The 26,349-nt window shown below is 41.0% G+C and overlaps 1 long non-coding RNA gene across 2 annotated transcripts in view; it reads right to left on the reverse strand.

Moving 5' to 3' along the window:
• Positions 1–14,908, reverse strand: part of LOC308464896 — a 192,192-nt gene extending 177,284 nt beyond the window's left edge. Inside the window, exons 1-2 of one of the 2 annotated variants that reach the window (XR_013980178.1) lie at positions 14,775–14,908; positions 4,772–5,243 (exon numbers count right to left, since the gene is read on the reverse strand). This is a non-coding gene — a long non-coding RNA (uncharacterized lncRNA). Of the gene's footprint in view, positions 1–4,771; positions 5,244–14,774 lie in introns of those variants that run through there. The other variant, XR_013980177.1, reaches the window with a different exon arrangement.
• Between the last annotated feature and the right edge of the window lie 11,441 nt (positions 14,909–26,349).

The raw sequence follows: 26,349 nt of genomic DNA on the forward strand, positions 1-26,349 counted from the left end.
CAGAGCAGCAGGACCCATCACCAGAGCCAGAGGTGTCCTATCTCCATGAACATAGTGGGCTCTGAGGCATAGGGAGCACCAGGCAGGGTGCTCCAGGAGGCTGAGGCAGGTAAGGGCTCACCGCCCAGCTCCCTAGCTGGCCAGGTGGGGCTCACTAGCTCTGGAAGGAGGTGTGTGATTCTTCAGCTGGAGTAGGCTCAGGACAGGTGAGGGTCACATGCCTCATCAAGCCCAGAGGCTGCAGTCAGCATTCAAAGTACAAAAGGGCAGCAGAGGTGAGGTGCTGTGTCTGCTCAACTGCTCGTGTTGAAGGACTTCAACTTGAATACTTCAGGATCTCTGTGAGACTTTGGACATGTGGATTGACCCTGGACTGGGGACTTGACAAAATGACTTGTAGCCAGGGGTTCAGGACAGTATGTACAACATAAAGTGTTCCCCAAGGTAAGTAGGTCAGGGCTATTCCAATAGCATGTCTTTGACCTTGGCCCAGTAGCATACTGACAACCAGTGTTACTCTTTCAACATTTGTGATATGCTCTGTCAATAAGTTGCCTCCCTTCAACAGCCTTGCACAAGCTGTGCTTTCTGGACCAACGTTAAGGGAAGCCCCACAATAGCAAGGGGTAGGTGAGTAGCTTGCCAGTCATTCTGAAGTGGGATTCTCATAGAACCAATTTATCTGAAAGTCTCTAATGTGTAATACATCCCATCACTACTATGCTTTCAACCAGCTAGGTTTTGCAGCTCAGACAAAGCTCTATGTTTGTGATGAAGTCTTTCCAAAGTCCATGGTGATCCCTGCACTCATTAGCTGCAAAAGACAGCTTGTTGTTTCACCTGATTCTAGCTGCATGACTCTTTTGTATGCCATTAAGAATAAACATGTTCAATAGCAATAGTTGTGGCAATGGGTCGTATCTGGTTAAATTGTATTCAGAGTAGACCCACTGACATAAATGGACTTAAATTAGTCCAGCGTATGTTCATGTCAATCGGTCTACTCTGAGTATAATTTAGTCAGCTACCACCCAGTAAATTTCTATCCCCATCCCAAGAATGTCGCTGTCTGGATGACTCCCTTAGGTATCTTGGGCATGAATGAGTACAAGATGGTAGAACATAATTCACTCATTGTAAATGCATGCTCATTCTCCTTCACTAACCCAATACTACTTACTTGAACCTCGAAGATAGAAACAAGGTTGCTTTTCTCTATAAAACTGCTAATTTTGTAAACATGGGGAGAGGTTCTATGCAGGACAACCTTACAAACAGGATCTCTCCCATTTCTCTGCCATTTTTGGAGCTTCTCCCAATGTTTCATTGCCATCTTTGTAACCAGAACTCTCGGGGGGGGGCATTCTGAGGAGCTGTGATGCTAAACTCCTGCACTTCAAAATTTGCCGCTACCCCTTTGAACTTTTGCCTTTGTGAAAACCAAGTTATTTTAGCAAGCTGATGTGTAACCAAGAAGCCAAAAATTTGTTGTTGTTTTTCAAATGACCAGTTTGCATCAACAATTTCCCCAAATATAGCTGTACTGAAATTACACAATTGGAAATCGGTCAAGCTGATGGGTATATTTTTATCTCAAAAATTATTATTTGGGTCAGGCAGTCATCTAGCAGCCCTGTGTGTGATCGTAATTATTGATTTCAGCACTCCAAACGGCTGAGCAAATGGCATATCTAATAGCAAGCGTGTGTGCAGCAGTGAAAGCCAAGGACAGAATAGAATTCAGCGTTCACTTACCAAATTCTGAAAATATGGTTTCAACTCGCCAAAGTTTTTGCAGTTACATAAAATTCTGATTTTTATTTTAAAAAAACATCACTTGATATATTAAATAAAATATATTATCAAGTAAAAAATGCTAATGTTACTTTTTAAAATACGTAATCCATACTGGAAATCATACATATACCCACTGAAGGACAATTCACCTGATAGTTCCCCATTAATAGTAGGTGGGTGTATTTTACCACAGAACATTTAAATTACTAATCACCTTTGTACAATCAAATTTTAGCTTATTTTGCTGAGAGGTGGACATTTAAAATTGCCATTTCTAATGCATGTAAAATCCTGATCACATGCTAATTTGACTTTATGACTTTAAAGAGACTAGAATTTCCCCCATAATTTCATGTTTTCATTTTCTTTTCTTTTTCTCATACTATGTCTCTTTTTCTCTCTCCTTCATACTGACAACTCCAGGACACATTCACCCTAGATCTCTAATAATGGTGTAGGATGGAACTACACTTACAGCATCTGTGGTAATATCTGTAACATCACGTCTTGGGCTTAGAAATTGTTTACAGATCAGTTAGTGGGGTTCTTCACACTTTAAAGTACATAGATGCCCTATATCAACCTCTGGAGGAAAGAATCATAAGCATTTCAAAGTACAGTGCCCCAATTAGGACTATAGACATTTGAGATGTGTGCATGTTTAATATATGATTATGGCACTGTGTGTTAAACCACAGAGCCTAGGACTTGCTGATCAGAAGGTCGGTGGTTCAAATCCCCGTGACAGGGTGAGCTCCAGTTGCTCGGTCCCTGCTCCTGCCAACCTAGCAGTTCGAAAGCACGTCAAAGTGCAAGTAGATAAATAGGTACCGCTCCAGCGGGAAGGTAAACGGCATTTCCGTGGGCTGCTCTGGTTCGCCAGAAGCGGCTTAGTCATGCTGGTCACATGACCCGGAAGCTGTACGCCGGCTCCCTCGGCCAATAAAGCAAGATGAGCACCGCAACCCCAGAATCGGTCACGACTGGACCTAATGGTCAGGGGTCCCTTTACCTTTACCTTTTATTAGTTTTTTAGAATATAGCTACAGAAAGTCAATAAGATGTACAAATCAATCTAAGGAAAATCTGGGGTGTATGAGCAGAGGGCTCTCCCTCCTCCAAATTATCCCATTTTTTATAAGTAAATGTTACCATTATAATTAAGATATATAGGGGAAGGTCATTCGTGTTGCTCTGGTTCTGCAGAAAAGCCCACAGGGCAAGAGAGATCCATAGCTACAGGACCATGGACAGCTCCAAGTGTATAGCTTGCTCCAACAAAGGTCAAAAGCAAGCTGAGCCTTAACCCTCTGTCCCCAGATCACTTCTCCCAGGCTCCATCCCTTGTGGAGAACTTAGCTTGTCTCTGGCCTGAAGAAAGGTACTCCTCTGATCTATGGCCTTCTGTTTGGTGGTTTCTCTGCATCACTGGACCACCAAATGTGGAAGGCATTTGGTTCCTCAGGCTCAGGAGACGGTCCTGATCCTGTATACCCCAGTGCTATGGGAGGTTTTCTGTGGCCCCTGTATGCCAACCTCAGGCTAAGTAGTCTTCTGACCAGCAGCTGGCTCAGAGCCCTGAACCAGGTAGGCCTAGTCTCTCAGCAGGTAGCTCTGCAGCCTCAGACTCTGTGTCCAAGTCACTGTTGTACACCAGGGTCGTGGCAGTATTCTGCTCAAGAGCTCCATAAAATGTAAAGCTGCTCTGTGCTTCCAGTATTCTGGCAATTAAGTGCAACATCACTGGGATGATTGATAAGGAAGGGAAGCACTGATGTCATGTTTTGTTTCTTCTGTTCTTTGTTCCGACCAAAGAAGGTGGGAGCAACATCCCCGAACTTCCTCCCCTCGTCAGTTCTAGCGATCGTTATGCTTCCATTGATCTCAATATTAACCTGGCTTGTGAACTGATTGGCAGCCGCTTAACTTTTCATTTTCTAATTTTCGTAACACTGTCTCTTATTTAAATTATCTATGACATTCAAAAACCATCAAAAACATTGCACGACTTCTATGTAAATGCTTCACTTTCACTTCACAGTCCTCCCAACATACGTAGTACTTCTAGAGTCCGCTATCACCACCAAATTTCTGAAGACAGGCATGTGTTAATTTGATAAGAGGGACATTTCGTTTCACTGCTAAATGCAGTTTCATACTCTTGAAGGTGTGAACCATGTACATCACCTTGATCTCCTCAGATAAAAAGCTAGAATATAAATGCAATAAATAAATAAATGTATTGCCTCAGAGAAAACAAGGAAAGAGATACACAAAAAGAGGACCTAATAAGGAATCTGGGATTTTATATCCTAGTGATGAGAGAGAACTGGGGGGGGGGGGGGGGCTGAAGGATAGTGAAAGGAAGAAATCAAATAACACAACAATATAGTGGGTTCTTTGATGACACAGGTGTCTAAGTTCTCAGAGTAAGGATCCCAGCAGGTTCTCTCTGAAATGAAGAGGACACCTGGGAAACTCAGGATCCTCATCTCCAAGGACAGGAAGAATTCTAAGAAGAGCTTTATACACCAGAGTGAGACCTTCATTTCAGCCCAGTAGCAAATAGATTTGTTGTATATTCCCTAATAAGATTGTGTCTTCTGGGATGGAGTTTTATTTGGGGAGGTGGACTCTGTGTGTGTGCTTTCCTGCACAAGCAGCTGTAAATTACTGTTTAATGTATACTCTAGCTGATCTGATGTCATGAAAGCTGGCATTCAGGAGCTCACAGCAGCAAGTCATTTGATTAGCTATAATTGGAATGAGACCACAAAGTACACAGAGAATAATTTTGCCAAAGCTCTTAGCAAGATTCCCATGTAAGAATGGTGGACTTTGCATCGCATCGACGTCAGCACCTCCCTCCATTCCATCCCCCAAGTGAGCCAAACTGTGAAATAATTTTAAAAACTTTAATTGTGTCCTAATAATTAAATGATGTTAGAAGAACAGTGTTCCTGGGGGAGGGTGAAAAATACAGCACTTTGTGTAAGAATTGTGTTTGATTTAAAATTAATTGTGCAGCATGTGTGTTTTTTTATATAAAAAAAATATTTGATTAGATACATTCTGCTGAACAGAGTGTAACAATGGGATAATTAGTTTTACTATTCTTTCTTGTAATCACATGGAAACAATAAATTGGGATGCAAAGAGCTTAATTAAACTGATTAACTTAGCTGTTTTGTTCTTATTGGTTTTACAGGACACAAGGTAAAATCTGCCAAAAAGTACAAAGATACGTTTTCTAGGACGCTGTATTAACTCTTATAATGGTTGTAATTAATGGATTTCCAATAATCTCATTGTCAAGTCTTTTGTTTTTGTTATAATGAGAAATGCGTTGTTCACGTATATCTGAGACAAGTTCCAACCAATCCAAGGAGGATAAGACCCTCTTATTCCAAATCAAATGGCATTCTGATAGGCATCATTCCATCGCTCTGTAAACCAGCAAACACAAAATAAACTCTCAAGAATCAGCTCATTCATCAGATAATTAAGAGACTTCTACTTTATGACAGTTTACCCTGAATTTTGACTTGTAATGCAAACAGGAATGCAAAGTCATTTCTTTGCCTCAGAGAACATACTCAAAATAAAGCCACCAGAATCTAGATTCTTGGGCAACAACGCAGAAAAACTCTGCTCAGTTTAAATTCCATTAATATCAACAGCATGTTAGTCATTATTAACTATTGTCCCACTGATTTTAATCACACAAGATAGCACAATCCTAATCATGTTTAAAAGTCAGACAGTTTCAAAGAAAACAAATTATAAAATATTTCTGATCTCCATGCATTGGTTCAGCTTTGATGAAGATATGCAGAATTTGATTCTAAAGCAGGAATGGGGTCCTTCAGATGTTGTTGGACCACAACTTCTATCAGCCCCAGTCACCAAGGGATAATGAGTGTTGTAGCTCAGCAACATCTGGAGGGCCATAGACTACCCCTCCAGGCTTTAAAGCATCAACATACATTGGATTACAAATAATAAATATACAGTGGTATCTATGTTCTCAAACACCTTGGTTCTCAAACGCTAAAAACCCGGAAGTAAGTGTTCCAGTTTTCTAATGTCTGATGCGGCTTTTGGCTATTGTTTCTGGGGCATCTGCACCAATTAAAAGCTGAGCCTTGGTTTTCGAAAATTTCAGGAGTCAAACGAACTTCCGGAATGGATTAAGTTTGGCATTTTTGTTTTTGCTATTTATTTTGCATTTTTGTTTTTGAGACTTTTTCAGTTAATTTGTTTTTCTGGCTGTGTGGAACCCAGTTCAGCTATTGATTGATTGATTGATTGATTGATTGATTGAGTGAGTGAGTGATTGATTGTGTGATGAGGAAATGGATAAAAGACCCACATACAAACAATGACTATCACTTTGAATTGTGCTCAGAAATGTACTGGGAGCCAATGTAGGTCTTTCAGGACCAGTGTTATATGGTCTCGGCAGCCACTTCCAGTCACCAGTCTAGCTGCCGCATTCTGGATTAGTTTCTTTCCACTCACATAAGATATCTGTGAACCCAAGCCTTATATCAAAGTATGGAAACATGCAAAAACCCCTTTGGGAGGGTTAGTAGGGGCTGGACAATTACAAGAATGGATGGTAGTAATAAGTTTGGCTAAGTTTGAGAGCCTGTGCTTCAAAGATAATACATGTATTATGGTCTAATTTCCCAGCTGCTATATATTAGCAAAGCTCCACTGAAGTAGCACAATTTAATCCAATAGAGCGCTGTCAGTTTATGTCAGAGGATTAGTCTTTATCTGTTACCTATCAATGTGTTACATCTGAATGCCTCCCATTAAAAGAAACTGTCTAATCCCATTCAAGATTCCATCCTCTTATTTATTAAACACTGGTTTAATGGGTTTTCCAAATTAACGGGTAGAGCTGTGTCCTTTTAAATGTAATGGTAATATGAATTTTAGTTTATGTTAGTAATTGTAAAATCAAAGAAATCCTATCATAATTAATTCTCATTCTCTGGCTTCCCAGAAAAATAATAATGTTCATTCAATGGAACTGTTTGAGATGTAGTTTACATTTCAAAAAGAAATTAGGGGGGGGCAGAGTAAAAAAGCTGGAGCATCATAGACCTCGCAGAAGCCATGGTCTACTGCTTTGCAGAACTGGGCCATGCCATGTTTTGGGGAGCTCTTGTGAGTTCACTGAGGGCAAGTCTCAGAAGATATGACTGGGGGAAATAATGTTCAGTTCCTCAGCAATTGGCCTATGGGGTGCTGCAGAGTTTCATATTCCCCTGCCCCCACCATACTTTTAAACATCTCTATTAAACTACAGTGGTACCTCAGGTTACATACGCTTCAGGTTACATTCACTTCAGGTTACAGAATCCGCTAACCCAGAAATATTACCTCGGGTTAAGAACTTTGCTTCAGGATGAGAACAGAAATCGTGCGGTAGCGGTGCAGCGGCAGCAGGAGGCCCCATTAGCTAAAGTGGTGCTTCAGGTTAAGAACAGTTTCAGGTTAAGAACGGACCTCCAGAACGAATTAAGTACTTAACCCGAGGTACCACTGTACTGGGTGAAAGGCTTTGGGTGAAGAGGCATCAAAATGCTAAGGAAACCCAGCTCTAGTTCTCATTATCAACTCATCCTAGGAAACTAGTTACAAGTTCCTGAAATAAGTTTCTTATTGTCTGATGGCAATAAGAAACTGGATGTGGTAGGACAAACTGAAACTTATTTCAGGCCATATGAAACTAATAATAATAATAATAATAATAATAATAATAATAATGCAAGAATGCTGGGAATGTGGGCTTGGGAGAGCCCATCTTTGTTTGAAACTCTTTCCTGCCATGTAATGTCCAAAATCTTCCTTAGTGTTACAGTGCATGTAACACTAAATCACCCCCTAAAAAAGTGTGAGTGTGAAAATGAGTGTGTGGATCTCATAATGTGAGGGCTACTCTGGTCCTGCTGCTGCATTGCTGTGAGCTAAGACATGGTTTGGTTTAGCATACTGTCCAAGCTTAAGCTTGTGGTTTACATTTTTCCAAACCGCAAGCTGCTACCAAAGCTTATGCTTGGGTTTATGACTCATTGTTTGTCTGGAGCAAGACAAACCATGATCCCAGGTTCACACAACATGGCTGACTGTGATTTCCTCTGCAGGAAACTTCACTCTTATGCATTCACACTAAGCTATGGTTAGCTTTGGCTTCATGTGCGAACTAGCTCATAGCCATTTTATGCATAAAATGATTCTCTTTAATAGATGTATACAACTTATGAACCCCTAACCTGATTGTAGACTTCCAGCCCTATGTGGTGGCTTGCTAGGGTGTCAACAAAGCTCTTGATTTTGCTTCCTCTTTGCGAAGTTGCAAATATATTGGTGGTGGGCTGCTTTTGCCTTGGTTGATCTCAAGTTTGTGCAGGCCTGATTTTTAAGGGTTTCTGTTTATCAAAGTATTTTATAAATGAAAGCATTGGTTAGAATCATTTCCCAACCACAGCACTCTCTTCATAGCCTGAGTGGCGGATCATGTGTACAAGCAGCCCCACTTCCCTTTAGAAGTTCAGTATAAAGCTCAGAAAGTTAATTAACACTACCTCCTCCTGGAAGAGTCAGACATTGTATGATATTGTAGCAAAACAAACCAGAGACTGAGAGAGAGACACAGAGGAGAGCTAGAATGGGGCTGGAATGCACAGTTGTTGTTGTTGTTGTTTAGTTGTTTAGTCGTGTCCGACTCTTCATGACCCCATGGACCAGAGCACGCCAGGCACTTCTGTCTTCCACTGCCTCCTGCAGTTTAGTCAAAACTCATGCTGGTAGTTTCAAGAACACTATCCAACCATCTCATCCTCTGTCGTCCCCTTCTCCTTGCGCCCTCCATCTTTCCCAACATCAGGGTCTTTTCCAGGGAGTCTTCTCTTCTCATGAGGTGGCCAAAGTACTGGAGCCTCAGCTTCAGGATCTGTCCTTCCAGTGAGCACTCAGGGCTGATTTCCTTCAGAATGGATAGGTTTGATCTTCTTGCAGTCCATGGGACTCTCAAGAGTCTCCTCCAGCACCATAATTCAAAAGCATCAATTCTTCAGCGATCAGCCTTCTTTCCATACATCACTACTGGGAAAACCATAGCTTTAACTATACGGACCTTTGTTGGCAAGGCACAGAGAGGTCATTAAATCCAAACCAAATTAATCAAATCCAAAGACTTTTTGTATTTCTGCTGTTAGTATCACCTTGCCTGTTTGGCTACCTCTTTCCCCTCCCTACCCAATCCAGCCCACAGAGTGCCAGCAGCCAATGTAAGAGTAAATGAGGAAGAGACCATTGAGCTTAGTATTCCCAGTACAGGGATAGAATGTGTCATTTCTACTCTTTTTGTCTTGAAGAGCTACTTAACGAAAATCAGTAGGGTGTTCTGCTTCAGAACTGATTGCACATCCTTGGCCTTTGTGATTGCTGAAATATGAAATCATTTCACTTGACTCAACAAATAAATTAGTGGGTGGCACTTACATTATAAGCTTCAAGCAGCTACGTGACTCAGGAAAGAAAATGTTATTAATCAGAGTTCTTGGGGAGAAGATTCCACCATAAAGAAATTCAGGTCTGTGCTGCTTTTTTAAAAAGAAGGAATCATGTTGTAAGAAACTATCACCATATATACTAATTGTGAACTCAGGTGCTGGGTTTGTGACTGCTCTGCAGCAAAGGGGGATAGTAGAAACAAGACAGGGGAACACCTGAGTTTGCAAAAGAATAAGAATATTTAGGCAAAAACCCTAAAGAGCCCTCTCAAAAAAACCCACCCCAAAATAGCCTAATGATCTGTGGTCACAGATTGTTGAGAGTCTGCTTGTGGGGGGTGTAAGAAAGAGAGAGAGAGAGAGAGAGACCGGGGGGGGGGAGGAAAATGAATAAAGTATGATGGAGTATGATGAATAAAGGTATAGCTAGCTCCCCTGAACACTGCCCCAATGCTCTCGTTATAGTTCTCCCCTTCTGCCTCTTTTTCACGTTTTGAGTTCTAGCATGATGGAACATGGAAATAATAAAATGGCTGTTGCAGGGGAAGTGGGACCATTCTCTCACAACTTGATTCAACCCCAATAGAACTGTCATGTGTCTCTAATCTTTTATCTCTCTCCCTCCAGCTATACAGTCGTACCTTGGAAGTCAAACGGAATGCATTCCGGAAGTCCGTTCAACTTCCAAAACATTCAAAAACCAAATCGTAGCTTCTCATTGGCTGTAGGAAGCTCCTGCAGCCAATCAGAAGCCGCAAGAACCCCGTCGGACATTCGGTTCCAAAAGAACGTTTGCAAACCAGAACAATCACTTTGGGTTTGCGGCGTTCGGGAGCCAAAATGTCCGAGTTCCAGGGTGTTCTGGATCCAAGGTATGACTGTACCAGGAATAGGCATTGGAGGGGAGTGTGGAGTGTTGGACTCTGGAATTTGTCTTGACTATCAAGATACCAAAGTCAGTGCCTGCACAATGATGGAAGATGCATGTGCACACGTGGATTTGGTTTTGTTTTGTTTTTTGAGGGGGGTTCAGAGAATCAGCTGGAAATGTTGATAAGCATTTCTGTCCTCTATGATCAGCCCTGGAGACCCTGTTCTCTGCTCCATCCAATTGTGATATCAGAAGGACAGGTATAATAGTAGCGATGCCAAGATTATCAAATTCCCTACTGGGTGAGTACCACACTTTGCCCAACTTAAAACAGTTTACCTTTTTATTCCAGTGACCCAAAATTTGCTGTTTTCAACTCTTTATGCTACCTGCTAGAGTTTTTAGTTTTGTGCTGCTGTTTATTAATACTTCAAAGGCTGCTATTTGATTGTTATTCTTGATTTGTTGTTTTAAAATTTGCTTTTAATTTTTGACCTATTATATTTTGTCCTACTGTGTTTTTACTATGAGTTTTTACAGAAACTGGGGTATAAAGTTCAAGTTACGCTAAATTAAACCATTAAATAGTGTAACACAAAAGCTTCAAAGAACAAAAGCTGCTCGTCTTAATCAGGTTCTTGACTATATCAACATCTCACATCCAAATATTCTCAGTTGTGGGGTTCTGGATAGGGACACACAAATCTGAAAGTTGCAGTTTTGTTTCACACAATTGAGTCACATGAGGTTGGTTCAGGTACACATATTCACAAATGCAACGCAGTCATTTCGCTGTTGGACGTTTATATCCATTCACATCAATTCAGATGAAAAGCTTTTCAATTCACACACTGAATTCAGACATTTTAGCTGCTAGCCATCTAGTATACTGTAATCAGGTATGGAGAAAACAAGTAATAAAAATTGCTGTGTGAACAAATCCATGATTGCATTTAAATCCCATTGAAATTAAGAGTATTCATAGCTGGTTGATTTAAAAGTGAAAGGTCCTATTTTCAATCCACTTTCGAAACTTGTTTTGCACCCTGGCAGTACTCTAGTTTTAAATTTAGACACTTTTGTTAATTGACATAATGTGAATTTACTCTAAAAATAATAATGTAATGAGCAATTATCTATGACAGGAGTGCCTTTGAGTCAGTAGACTGCTTTCACTTTATTAATGTGGAAAAAATTAATCTTTCATGCTGTCAATCTTTGATATTTGTTTGTTTTCATTAACATTGCATGGTGGAAGTAAAACATTTTTTGCCTAAGTTTGTGAGCTGCTTAATCTCATTGCAGATGACTATTATTAATTTCTGTATTTGGACTTTCTAATAAAAAGAGAAAGGGGCTTAGTCTGGCAATGAAACAACAGTGATTAGATTAGAAGTCATCTCAAGGAGCCTGCTCTTCTATTCCCCACAACCCCAACAATGCGCACTAGACAGACATTACATTTTATTCACATCTCTGCAGGGCCAGCCCTAAACATTTTTCCGTCTGATACAAAGGATGAGGTGACATTGTGCTTCCCCCATTCCACATACAGAAGCTGGTCAGATTGGTGGTTGAATCATACCAGAACAGCCACCTCTTTTGTTGGCTAGCTCAGGGAATTTGCGAAGGCCACCCATCACTTAGGAGGTCCATCACTTAGGAGGTAAGAAGGCATCGTCTTCCACTCTGCCCTGTATTCATCCCATACAGCATTGTTTGCATTCTGCTGTGGTTTGTCTTGCACCGAAACCTACCTTATTCGTTTTGCTGTCTGCTGTGGCAAAATTATGTAACTTATGTAATAAATCACATAAATAGCATCGCTATGTTGCCTTGATGTAAATTGCATAGTTACATTGTCATTATGTTATCCCACCCCATTCATTTCAATTCAAAGCAAACAGAATGCAGATGGTGGGAGGGGACACCATCAATTAAATATCATTTGTGGATCTGTTGATCTTCATGTATAGGTGCTGCACACAGAGTGTCTTCAGAGTTCATTACAAGCAGCTCAAGAGTTTATACGAGGACAAGTGGAGGTCCTTATTTAGATAAGCACCCATTGCTTTCCCACCTTTTCTCAAACAGCAAGATGGTTTTGTAAGAGCCCAGTCATTCTTTTTGTATAGCTGCCTACATAGAAACTATTGGAAGCATATTTCTTTGAAAGCCTGGCTGTAGATCACATCTCTTCAGACAAGAAATATGTTTCTGATGCCAGGGTGTGTTTTTTCCCAGGAGGTTTCGACCTTTGTTCGCTAATGCTGACTTTGCCACTGTGATTTATGCTCTTGCAACTTCTAGACCGAGCTACCGCTGTGCATTTCACCCAGGTTCACATCTCAAATCCTTTCAGAAGATTACACTGCTGAATAAAGCAACAGCTTGCTGGAAAATGAAATATTTTGGTGAAGCATACATACGCTCCAGTGTGCAAGGTATGCCTGCTTTATGGTTCCTGCTAGGTTTGCTTGCTTGCTTGCTTGCTTGAGACTGAGAAAGTCTTGAGAGGCAGGAGGCAGAATTCACCTAACTAGCCTTGTCAGTGGAAGCCCTGGGCAAGAACTTCCCTTGTGCAATGGGGTTTCCCCTGTCTCCTCCCCCTGTGCACTCTGAAATGGGCTGGGGGGGGGGTCAGGAGAACCCCCAGAACAGCACTCAGGAGGAGAGGAGGGGTATCATTCTGTTTGGCAAGCTAAAATACTTGCAGTAGTGGAACTATTGGGAAAGTGTGACACTGAATTCCATCCAGAGCATCTTTTTCTTTCTTGATTCAGGTAGATAGCCATGTTGGTCTGATGCAGTCAAAACATATATAAAATAAAAAATAATAATAAATAAATAAATAAGTGTATCTGAAGAAGTGTGCATGCACACAAAAGCTTATACCAAGAACAAACTTAGTTGGTCTCTAAGCTGCTACTGGACAATTTATTTTATTTTATTTTTTATTTTTCTTTCTTGGTTCAGGAACTTCAAAGAATCTCCCACCTGAGATTTATTGCTCTCCTTTCTCAATGTGGCTTTTACTGAAAAGTGCCAAAAAATATGAGAGTCATAAAGACTCAAAAGCATGAATGCAAACATTAGAACACCTACCCACACCCTAGTTATGGATTTACATTGATGCCATCCAACAGCTTAAATGGTTCTTCCTGTTGTGGATCCGAGAACACTGTAGGAATGCAATCTTGGGTTGCAAACCATTGGATATGGGCCATGCCAATTTTGAAGTCACATAGCACATGTATGTGTCAGGCTGTATTCTTGCTGAGCTCAATGGGACTCACTTGTTGAGCAGACATAGAAAATATTACACTGTAATTCATACTAAGGGGTGATTTGCATGTGCTTGCGCATGGCTTCATTTATTTGCACTTGTTTGCTGGCAACTGAAGGTGTGAACTGATTCTGCTGAAAATTATTATGCAACAGATGGTGTAAAGTGATATGTAAGTTCAATGGTGTTATATCTTTGGTGTCTCATTTCTTTTACATGCACTTGTTGATACCGTGGTCATCAGCCTAATAGAAGGGCACTGCCACATGCCAACATTTTCTTGTAACAGATAGTCTATCACATTTCAGTTGATATATCTTAAAGAAGGTTCCCCAATAGAGATAATACTCAAAACTCAAGGTGTCTAACAATAGCTTAAAACCAAAACTACTAAATCATTCACACAATAAAAGCAGAATGTGAAGGCAATAAAATGTACTGTGCAGCACATTATAACACAAATTTCAAAACAGAGCAGAAGATTAAAGCCATCCATACCTAGTTATCACTGTTATTCTAAATATGCCCCAATATTTATAGAGTACAACCCTCCATTTAGAGTCTTCATTCGTGGTTTTTATTTCAATCTACTTTTTACTGTTTTTTGTGACTTGCTCATGGATATTTTCACTTTTTGTTTTAAAGGACTGCATTTTAGTTCTTGAGTTGTGAATTGTTTGCATATCATCTGATTTTTTTGGTGCTCTATCGCTGAGCTTCCCTAGAGAATCCAGACAGTACTCCAGCATGATATTTGATGAGAACAAATGTATCAACATATTGAAAACATTTACATTCCACCTCTCTTGCACTCAGTAATTAAACTGGAGAACATCATCAGTAAATTAAACAATTATAAACACCTAAAGCAATCAAATTGCAGCAGTAGTAATGTGGCTCCTGCAGAAAGCACATTCAGAGAACAGTGCTAGTGCAAGATCCTGCTCTACTACAGTGTGCCCGTCCCTTGATTATCGACACATATAATGGTCCTGTCTCCTGCTTTTCAGCATAGGGATACATATTTCCAGTTCTGGAGTCTGTAAAGGCCTATTATTATTATTATTATTGTTGTTGTTGTTGTTGTTGTTGTTGTTGTTGTTGTTGCCACAGGTCTGGAACACCTGGTAGAACACCAGAATTGCCCAGAGCCATCTCCCGATAGTACCCTTTGTTAGTTTTGCTGTCAGAACCGGTCTGCTTAATTAGCCTTTGGAACTCCAAGCACTGTATCTGGAAAATCTTGCTGTGACTGAGGAAACTTATTGGCTTTCTACACCATTAGATTTACCTTGATGACCTTGATTGCCGTTTCCTTTGCCTGTGTTTGAACAGAGCATAAAGAACACAGTCTTTTAGAACTTTTCTTTTCTCACTGCAGTCTCATTCTTCCCTCTGCCGCCTCTGAAGCTGAAGTTGCACAGCACAGCTTCCCCTCTCTCCTGGAAAGCTTTCAACGGTCCACTATTCATTTGCTCTTTCGTTATGCTTTCTAAATAAAACTCAATTTCCTGGAAGAGCTCTTGTCTCTGTTGCTCCCTGTACGTATATCTCTCCTGTAACTCAGCTGCTGAAGCAACAGGACATTCTGCGACCTTGGCTAAACACTTGCCGTGTGGGTGCCTGTTTGCATGCTAGCTCTACTGGGCAAACAGCCATGGCAGGACACAGCCTGGGTCACAATGGGGAAACAGTTGCCCTAGCACACTTGAGCCCTGCCATCCATGTTCTGAAAGGGCATATACCTCAAATATGGTGAGGTAGTCTCCAGTCATGCTTAAAGGCGTGTTTTATTTTTAGCATTTATTTTATTTTTACATCCCTATCCAAGAAGCTCAAAGTGGTGTTCACAGCTCTCTTCCTTCCCATTTTATCCTCACAACAACCCTGTGGGGGAGAGGTTAGGCTGAAAGCAAGCAACTGGCCCAATGTCACCCAGTGAACTTCATGGCTGAGTGGGTATTTCAACCAGGGTCTCCCAGGTCTTAGTACTGTCACTAAAGAAGAAGAGTTTGGATTTGATATCCCGCTTTATCACTACCCGAAGGAGTCTCAAAGCAGCTAACATTCTCCTTTCCCTTCCTCCCCCACAACAAACACTCTGTGAGGTGAGTGGGGCCGAGAGACTTCAGAGAAGTGTGACTGGCCCAAGGTCACCCAGCAGCTGCATGTGGAGGAGCAAAGACGTGAACCCGGTTCACCAGATTACGGGCCTACCGCTCTTAACCACTACACCACACTGGCTCTCACCAGGTTTTCCCTTGGAAAGGAGCGAGACAAAGGGGAAGCCGTTTAGACCTGTGCCTAGGAAGTGTGGGCCAAGTGGGAAACAGCTTTGACCCATGCTTTCTAGGTATGGCACAAGCAGAAGTGTTGATGAACCCTCTGCCTATACAGGCAGCTAGCCAATCTCCCATGCACAGGAACCACCCACCCTCACTGACTCCATCTTTCCATGGGTTTGAACTCAGTTTAATGGCCCTCATCCAATCTACCACTGTGTCCAGACAATGGTTCAGATCTTACACATCCTCTCAGATGTTAATGGAGAATTAAGAGTTGCAAGTCATCAGTGTATTGATGACATTTTGCCCTCTAGCGCCTAATGGCAGCATATAGATGTTAAACGTTATTGGGGTCAAGACCATAGTGCAAGGACCATGGGCTAAAACAAAATCTCCCAGTGCTATTTTCTGTCCATGCCCCTAGAGGGGTCCCAATACTCATCCCACAGAGTTGGTCAAGGAGCATATCATAGTCAATGGACCAAAGGCTGCCGAGAAGTTCGGGAGCAGAGTCACCCATCCCACTCTCAATACAGGTCATCCATCAGAGCAACCTAGGCTGATTCAGTCCCAGTGTTGAAAAAGTTGACTTTCTGGGCATGAAGAAAAGAAAAGAAAAGCCAACTGCGGGGCATTTGAGGTAGCCGTGACTTTTGTTTGGGGGAGAATTCGAGCTGTAGGAGGTGCTGATTTGCAGTAATTTCCACTACTGTGTCACGAAATCATAGCAAAGATGGAGCTGCAGAGTGAACACGCCTTCATTTTCTATTTCATTCCAACCTATGGAGCAGCATTATAAATAGCCTAAGTAATTGTAAGCAGGAAAAGCTGACAGTCATGATCCTGGTATAAAATGAGCACCACCCTCCACCTACAGGCAGTCATATAGAAGAAATAAAATACAGTTTAATTTTATCTTTCCAAGTCCAGCCCACATATGAAAGGCTGTGACTACAACAGTTTTTATTTATTTCCATTTAGGCAAAACAAGTCTTGCAAAACTGAAACTGCTGATAGCTCACTGTTTAAGTCAAATGGGCATAATGTATCTCAGGATATAACTTGTTCTTTTAAAATAAAGAGTCTGAGATTCTGCTTAATTTAATGCAAGTATTATTATTTTTAGGAACTCTAGTCTCTTATGGACATTTTTTAGTCCAAGCAACGATGCCTTATGCACCTAAATAATCTACATGTATTGATGCCTGTTGAACTTAGCCACCACCTGGGCATGGATTTTTAAAAAATCTTTTTAAAAGTGAAGTTTCTGATTTTATTTTTCTGCCTTCTTTTTCTATATAGGTATGTATATAGGTAAGCAGGTATTAATTCACCAACAAAATGTCACCCTGCGCCTCCAGCTGTTTTCCTCTATTTTGCACCTCACATCATAATTTCCAGAAGGGTATATTAAGAATATTTATGTTAACTATTAATGAATAATAATAATCTAAAATAAGTATTATTAATCATTGCGTAATTATGTGGATATTATTAAACTCCACAAAGTAATATTCCTTGAATATTCCTAATGGACTTGGCATTCTTCATATTGGTTTGGAGATTAATAGTTCCAGGTTTGGAGGATTGATGCATGCATGCTGTACCCAGATTTCACTGTGATCTTTCATGCCAGATGCGCAGAAGTGAGCTTTTGCATCCTATTTTTTAACCTGCATGGAAGATTAGAAAGCAGTTTTGTCAGGTCAAACAAATGAAGTGTTCTGGCAACTTCTCCCCAGAGAGTTTACGGAAAGACTTAAAGCTCCATGTGTGATTGTGGGTTTGGACTTTTAGCATAGTTGTCTGTTTCACAGACCCAACAAACCAAATCAGAACTAGAGGCAAACAAAACAAGGAAAGAGAGGGTAAGCATGCTTTGAATCAATTGATTTGTTTATACAAGTTCAAATTACCATTTGGTTAACAAGGCAGGTAATCAGCTATGCAATATTAGCTTGAAGGACAGAGTCAAAGGTGCAGGGAGGCCTATGATCCTGTATTTTCATAGTAAGGGGCTGCTTCTTTGAAGCCCTGTCTTAAACCTACTTCTGACGGAACTACAGCCTCAGCTATACTACTTTGGCCAAGAGGTATGGGCTCACATTTCAGGGAGGAAACTAAGCTAGAGCCCTTGTTTGTAATACTCATCCTATCTCTATGAAGGGAATTTCCATTCCTCACACGTGTGTGTGTGTGTGTGTGTGTGTGTGTGTGAGAGAGAGAGAGAGAGAGAGAGAGAGGAGATGTATAGTCATTACAGACTGAACACTTTATGCAGTATCCATTAATGCCTTCTGGCTGCAATCCTGTGGTCCCTGGAAAGGTCATATGAAATGCTGTGAACATGTTTTAAATGGAGAAATGGTTTTTATGTTTAAAATATGAATAAATGAAATCTGGAGTAGTCTCACTGACTTCTGTGAAGTAGAAGTAGTTAAAGAATTGCAACTAATAAAACACATTTTAGGTGTATAGTATAGTTCATGGGGGGGACACAAAAACAAAGGTCATATGATCTGTCAGATCTGTCCAATTCCAGGGGCCATAAGATCCATTAGCTCTCCCTCTCTGGGGTGGCATGAGGAAGAAACAATACCGGCCATGGATATGGTGCCCTTTCTTTCCCTGTCAATGATTCCATTGGGAAAGAAACTGTATACAGAAGAAGAAGAAGAAAAACTAAATCAGAAAGTAACAAGCACCATTTTACATTGCTAACATGAGCCCAGGAGGGCACAGGGAGAGGCAGTTTGTCCCTCTATGTCTGTCCCTTCCTCCCAACACACATTTTCTGAATTACTCTCTATGCTTTAACCCTCCCCCACCCCCTTTTTTAAGTGAGAGGAGCTTTGGGTAGTTGGAATATATAGAGGGAGACAGTTTACATGCCTGGTCCGAAATGTTCGTGCAGGATTCAGATGTGCTTCTGCAAGGACAGACACGCATGTGGGAAAACTGGAGCAAAGACAGGACAGAGCTATAAATATCCTAAGTAACAAATAATAATCATGCACGAAAGCTCTTGGTTCCATAAAAAGTGCCCTTAGTCTTGTTCTGAGGGTGACGGCTATTGAAAAAGTAATTGGCAGCAGTGTGAGCTTCTTATCTAGCTGTGTGGGGTGGAGGTTAAAAGAATGAGATAAAAGATAACCCAAATGCTTAGATAGATGATTCAGCTGCTATCAAATTGTATGGTGATTTGTGGCCAATTTCAAAAGCAGCTTCAAACAGAGGAAGGACGCAAAAATTCATCATAACTGCTAAATTTTACATACAGATTCATATTGGATAACTCCAAACATGAGATACAAATGGCACTCACATTTGACAGACATCCGTTCAGCTGTTTTGCTTTCCACAGCTTGGCTATATATGTTGTGGAGAGAGAGAAAGATGAATGTCCTTGAAAGGGCTACTTGATCATGCATAAAGTAGGAGGAAGGATAAATGTTTGGCCATATTAAACCACTGGCAATGCCCCCAGCATCCATTATGTGTTGGTCGACCAAGGTCAAAAAGTCAGTTCCCCCCCCCCCCCGCCCCACACAAATACAGAGTGTTATTTATTTCTACAGAGCCTAACCTGCAGATTATAAATTCTCATTAAACCCAGGCATTCAGCAGAATTTATTTATTAAATTTATACCCCACCTTTTCTCCAAAAGGAACATAATGGTGTGATAATGCATGAGACTCAAAATTTAACAGCTCTCAATCTGTATTTGCTCTAAGATAGAACATGTCATTTATATTTGACACATTTAAATATCAGAGATGAAACCTAAAGGGGAGAATATTACATCCAATTTCATGAAAGGGGGGGAAATCTGAAACACGTAGAGAAGTGTGTTGTAAACAATTTGCACAACTCAGGATATACATTTTTAAAATAGCTAAAATATAATATAATAAAGTTACCAAGCAACAGAAAGAAATCAAATTGTGCAGTAAAGCAGGGGATGACTCCTTGTATGCAGATAATTGACAATATATTGCATATTATTGCTTTACAGTGTGAACAGTCTGAAGATGTGCTTTACCAAATGGCTTGAACAGCATTAACAAAGGAAAGCTGTTTTGTACAGGTCTGAAATCCAGCAAGCAAGAAACCCCCATGATAACAAACTTTGCTTAGAGTACAGATGCCTCTCCCAAGTTCAAAAGCATCACAGTTGCTCTTGGAGGGCACAACAAGAGCCTGGCATTACTTAAACAGATGATGATAAAGGAGTATCAACATAAAGAGAGAGCCAAGGAAGTTCTGTAAGCTTTTAGAAAGAAAGAAATTGTCATTGGAAGATGTGCATAAGGCAGAATGTATTTCTTCGTTTCATAATTTTTCTGTACCACCCTGTGTCCCAAATGCCTAGAGGCTAATCTCCCCTTGGTAGAATTATAGATCTGGCGCAGGACGTTTAACTTCTGGCTTTGCCTAAACTCAAATCCCCCCGGTCTACTATCCCTAGTGCTACAAGACTGTCACAAGAGTGCCTGGGCATCCAACGAAGCCAAACAATGGGAGGTAGGACAGACAGAAGAAGCTACAATTCCTGGAGGATAAGGCTATCGGTGTCACGATGGCTGTGTTCTGCCTCCACTGCCTGAAGCCTTGTGCTTCTGAATGGCAATTGCTAAGAATCACAAGCGAGGAGAGTGCTGCTGTGCCCATGTCCTTCTTCCAGGCTTCCCCTAGACATGTGGTTAGCCACTGTGAGAACAGGATGTGGGCCATTGGCCTGATCCAGCAGGCTCTTCTTATGGTGTTAAGTTCTTCTATAATACTCCCCACTCCAAAAACAAAAAAACAAAAAGCCACCCTCCAGACTAGCTGTATTTTAAACAGCGCTCAGGACTTGCTTAGTATGACTTATGAGAAAAGTGTATAGTGACAAATGCCGGGTACCACATGGAAGGGAATTAATATTTTGATCTATTGTCCTGCTACAGAATCTCATATCCCTGCTGGGAATGTCATTAAAAGATTAAAAGAGGAGAAGACACCATCATTCATAAAACTATGTTTATACTTAAGGGCAGAATACTTATAACACTATTAATCATTCCACTGGGCCTGTTGGTATTTTTTTTTCCCCTGCCTTCTGTGCCTGTGATCCAAAAATGGCACTTGCAGTGTCCTGTTGAGTTATAAGGCACCATCTCATTCTGCACTTTTATTTCCATTTCTGAAGTGTGTGACTATGGAGCTAAGCAAGAGTCAATTGCCTGCCAAAAGAAGCACTCCAGAAGTATCTCTTGTCTGAAGAATATACAAGGCTTAATTTGCACTGGGGTTCCCCGGGACTCAGCTTCTATGTTCAAGTGCCAAGGCTTACCCAGGGACATATTAAACAAGTATATCCTTGAACAAGTGTAAAGTGCATTTCCTTCACCACTGAAAGTCCCCACACACTGAACGTTCAGAGTAGCGCTGTGCCAAAATTATCCCCTGATTTCTTTCAACCCTTTCCCATCAATTAATGAGGAAAGAAAAGAGTGAATCCAGGTGCAGCAGAGCAGCCCACTGCTGTCTCGTTCCCCAAGCTGGCATTTGTATTTGCATCTGCATCCTAATGCCTGAATATCTACCCTTTTTCTAGGGCCAAATGCAATGCCGCCTTCGCCCAACGCCCTTTGTATTGGACAGATGAAGTGCTATCCCTGGAAAGTGAACGCTGGGATGCAAAGATGATAGGAGATCTTAACATATGTAGCTAGTTATTGACAGTCTTAGGAAGCAAAACAAATGTTAAAGCAATTCCACTTGGGGTTGGTTGGGTGGGTGGGTGTCTTTACACACAGACACAACCTATTTCAGTCGCATTTAGGCATGTATTTAACCAAGCAGCCACAAATATGATTGCCACAAAATTTGATTATGGAACATTTTCAATTGCAACACAACAAACAGCACTAGAAAGGACAATCTTGGAAGTGGGAAGTATGGGAGGACATAATCGAATATTCATCAGAACACAAAGCTGGTGGGATGGGTTTTCCACCTGGCCTCTTCGTTTTTTCTAGATAAAACATAAACTCTTGTTATTTAGCTTCGTGAACCACGGCAAAGACATCAATCACCATTTTCTAAACAACTCTGCAGCAAATCACTTCATTTTAATTATACTTAACATTCCAGATTAGTTTCCTAATTAATAATGTTCTTCAATCTCGGCATTATTAAAGCATAGCTCTCTTGCAAATCATTCACATTGTCAATTTAAATGCACATCTTCTTCCCACAATAGCTCCGACACTTATTGCCAGACAAATTAAATGGGGGGGGGGGAGAGGGAGTGTTATTTTCTAGGAGAGTTAGTGCTTGAAATACAAAAGATAACTTGATCAACACAATGCACAAGTTGAGAGGAAGAATTCATAAAGCGATGCTACCCAGTTTGATAGCTGCTCTTCAGGCTAGTTTCTTATGATTTATCATGTTATTTAGTACATTGAGAGCCCACCCTTTCTTCCATCATGGTACATGAGGGTACCCAAGTGGCCTCCTACTCAGAGAATGACCAGCCCCGGAGTCCTGATTATTCGCTTCATCAAGGTGGCTGTCCCATGTGTCATCCGACCATGGTTAATTATCAGGGTGCTGTCAGTGGCTCCCAGTTGGTTGCCCAGGGAAGTCTAAAGACAATAAAAAAATTCTTATAGTCCTTTTTATTTCAAACTTTACAGAGAGAAGCCATAGAACCCAGCCTCTTGGATAATGGCATTGCCCCTAGTGAATCTCCACCACCTCCTTCTCTCCCACTTCCTCATTTCTCGTCCTCATCACGTCCTCTATGGGTGCCACTAAGTGCCCTCTGTCTTCAAGCTCTTTGCTCTCCCACTTTTAAGGTTCGCCGGGTTCTGGAAGTTGGTGAGTCTGGAATGCTTTCCAATGACAATGTGTCAGTCAGCTGCTGCTCCAGTTCTACCTGCTCCTCCTCTCCCATTATTTCCCAGCTTTCCCCCTCATCTGCCTCTGAGCTGTCCTCCCATGAACCACTTTCGTAAATCTGTACTGTCTTCCTCTTTCCCCTCCCTGGAAGGGTCAGGATGGGGAGATGGTCTCCACTCCTCCTCCTCCTCTGACCAGCCCCTGACATTAATGCACGTAGATTCATCACTTGATCACTGTGCCATCAAGTGATGACTTGCATGTGCAAATGGGCCATCACAAATAGAGCACCACAAGACTTGCATCACCTCAAATTCTGTGTTCTTAAAGTTACCTTCCGGGCATCTTACTCCAGAAGAATCCAATGGGGTTTAATTTTAGCTTACATTTCCATATCAGTTTGGAATTATTTCTAAGTCCTCATGAATATCCATCAATATTTTAGTACAAATGTATCCTTATATAAACATATTTGTATGCAATTTTGCCCATCTTGGCTGGTTTTTTAAAAACATATATATGAGACTTTATACACACGTCATCCTAGTGCATGTATTTTTCTATACATCATTTGACTGGAGAACTGCAGTGTAAAATTTTGAGAAGTGTGAATTTTGCAGGAGGGCTGTGCTTTGTTTCAGAATGTGTGAACTGGGTAGGTTCACCTTTAAATGCAAACTGAAGCAAATTTCTCCCCCATCGCTAATTCCATCTGCTTCTTCTCTCCTGTAAATACCCTTGATTTGCATGTCAGAAGCTATCACTGCATTTGTTGTCAAACATATAGCTTTGCCCTGAAGCAGAGTTAGATTCACACAGATGAAGGGCAGCAATCTTCGCAGCTTTCCCTGCACAGCTCATCCTTGCTAAATCAGGGTCCATATCCTAAATGAGGGCACTTTCTTGCCATACATAACCTAGGTACTTTGCAAATATTTTATATCCTGGTCCTTCCTTTTCAAAGATGTTAAGACATGTGTAATGCAGTATGGCCATTTTCAAAGTGATTTAGAAGAAATATGGTTTTGCTTGCATCTAAAATGTTACCAGGACTACCCCTGGGTCTGGCATTGTATCAACACCATTAAGAGGTTATGCAGAAATTTTGTATTGAAATTAGTGCTGGTCTGCAGATCCTTTCCCCCTCCCTGCACCCCCCCACTCTTTCACATGACTGCTTACCTCCCACAAAAGGAGGGGGCACTTTGGAAGCAATTGACTGATTGATTGATTGATTTAAAAGATTTCTTTACCACTGATCCTTTGCAAAGAAAATACCAAATCATTTCATACCATAAACAGGAAACTTTACTCAATACATAGGAGCCAACTCTAGGGATCAAGGTGCCTATAATCCCCCAAATAAAATATTTGAGGGGGCCTGGGCTCCCCCAAAGTTGATGGGCATTGCCTTTCAAATGGAGTGTGTGTGTCGTGTCTTGTCACTAACCTGTCCCCACACCCCAAGTATTTTATTCAAGTTAGCACACCTGACTCAATAAAAACTAGTGGATAAGCAAACAGTGGGTAAACAAATATATATTTGATGGCAGAAACCCACCACAGTTGGTGCCTGCCTGAGGGAGATCACTCCATCTGATAGTCTTCACAACCGAGAAGGCCCTTCTTCAACTTTAGGGAACGTTCAGAGAACTTCTTCTTTTCTTTTTTTGAGGATAAGACACAAGGCAGAGGGTTACACACTTACCCCTGTAAAGAAAGCTTTACCCCTGTTGTAAACTGTAGTGAAGTTATAATAAGGAGCAGCCTGAGAGCATTTCTTATTGAGTATTGTTCAGTGACAAATGATACTATAAAACAAGGGTAGCCTCCAGGTGTTGTTGGACTACATACTCATCAGCCCCTATTCCATGGCCAATTGGTCAGGGATATACTCTAATATAGGTATTAGTTCTTCTAATATATACAGTGCTAATATATACAATGCTGTGGCATTGGTTAGCTCTATGATGGTAGGCCACCCCACCCCCAAAAACAAGAGAATTTCTCCCAACTCTTCAGATCATAAAACAACAACCTTTCAGGGCCTTTTTGCCCCACCCCCAAAATACACACACACACCAAAAAAAAAAAGCCTGAGCCAATACTCTGGCGCAACACTAATTGAATTGGTTGAAAATTACTGCCAGGAAAGACCTCTGCTTTTGCCACAACCAGATGCATAAGAGATGTATATTGTTATTTCTGTGAAACCCGCAGCTTGTGGGTGAACACTGGATCCAAAACATAGAACGTAGTGGAGGATTTTTCTTCTCTCCCTTGTCTTTTATGTTGTTTGCAATTGTTGGCCCACGAATTATTAGTCAATCTATTTGAAGTGAATAAAAGTTTCCTTAACAAAGGGTTTCATTTATTATCTCAGAAATGAGAGATGTCTATTCTGTTAATTCATAGAAATTTTCTCCTTGGCTCTTTGCCCAGAATGCTTCTCAGAATCCTGAATTTTATTTATCCTAACAGAGCTGACACTCTATCTCGGAAGAGATTTCAGACCACAGATGTGGTAAGCCCTGTTGAATAGATGCCTTTCCTCCCATAATCAAGTTGAAGTGCAAGTAAATTGTTTACTTGAAAAACTTCCAAACACGCACACATGCAGACACACACACACACACACACACACACACACGAACACCATCAAGTTTTATGAGTGCAATAAATGTGATATGTAAGGGTGGAAAACAAAGGCTGTTAACAAATAGATATTTTTATTAGTCTTCCATTCATTTTTAAATTACTGGCTATATAATGTCCCATCAAAGGGAAGGGATATTGAAGACCTGAGTTTAGTAATTTAGGGATAGTGGCCAATGGTTTTTATTTGTAATTTTATCTATATATTTCTATGATGGGCTTAATCTGCAGCCACCCAAGTAGTGAACAGAATGGATGTTGTCCGGCTCTATTCTGCCTTGGTCAGACCACAGCTAGAATACTGTGCCCAGTTCTGGGTGCCTGAATTTAAGAAGGATCTTGACAAGGTGGAAGATGTGCAGAGAAGGGCAACCAAGATGGTCAAGGGTGTGGAAACCAAACCTTATGAGGAAGTAGGGTATGTTTGGCCTGGAAAAGAGGAGAGATAGAGGAGATATGATATATCTCAAGGGCTGTCACATGGAGGATGGAGCAAGCTTGTTTTCTCCTGCTTTGGAAGCTGGGATCCGAACCAAGTCACAAGAAAGGAGATTCCAACTAAACATCAGGAAGAACTTTTTGACAGTAAGAGCTGTTCCACAGTGTAACAAACTCCCACGAGAGGTGGTGGACTCTCCTTCCTTGGAGGTTTTCAAGCAGAAGTTGGATTGCCCTCTGTCATGGATGCTTTTGTTGACTGCAGGAGGTTGGACTAGATGGCCCCCAGGGTCTCTTCCAGCTCTACAATTCTAGGATTCTATGGCACAAGTTTCTCTTCCAGACACATAGTCTCCGTTGACCCCAGGTGTCATATGTGTCTCACTTGTGTGATTTATTAATTTATGTATTAAATGTGTATCCTGCACTTCCCCTCAAAGGACCTATACTTATTGCATAATGCTGAACATCATTAAACATGTCTAAATGGCTAATTAAACATGTCTAAATGGCTAATTAAACAATCCATATCCTTTTAAACCAGGTGGGGTATTTCCTCATTTATTATTATGCTATGTGTTTATGTGTTTTTATAT

The sequence above is a fragment of the Podarcis pityusensis genome, assembly GCF_964106645.2.
Source record: "Podarcis pityusensis genome assembly, chromosome: 1".
NCBI classification, from domain to species: Eukaryota; Metazoa; Chordata; class Lepidosauria; order Squamata; family Lacertidae; genus Podarcis; species Podarcis pityusensis.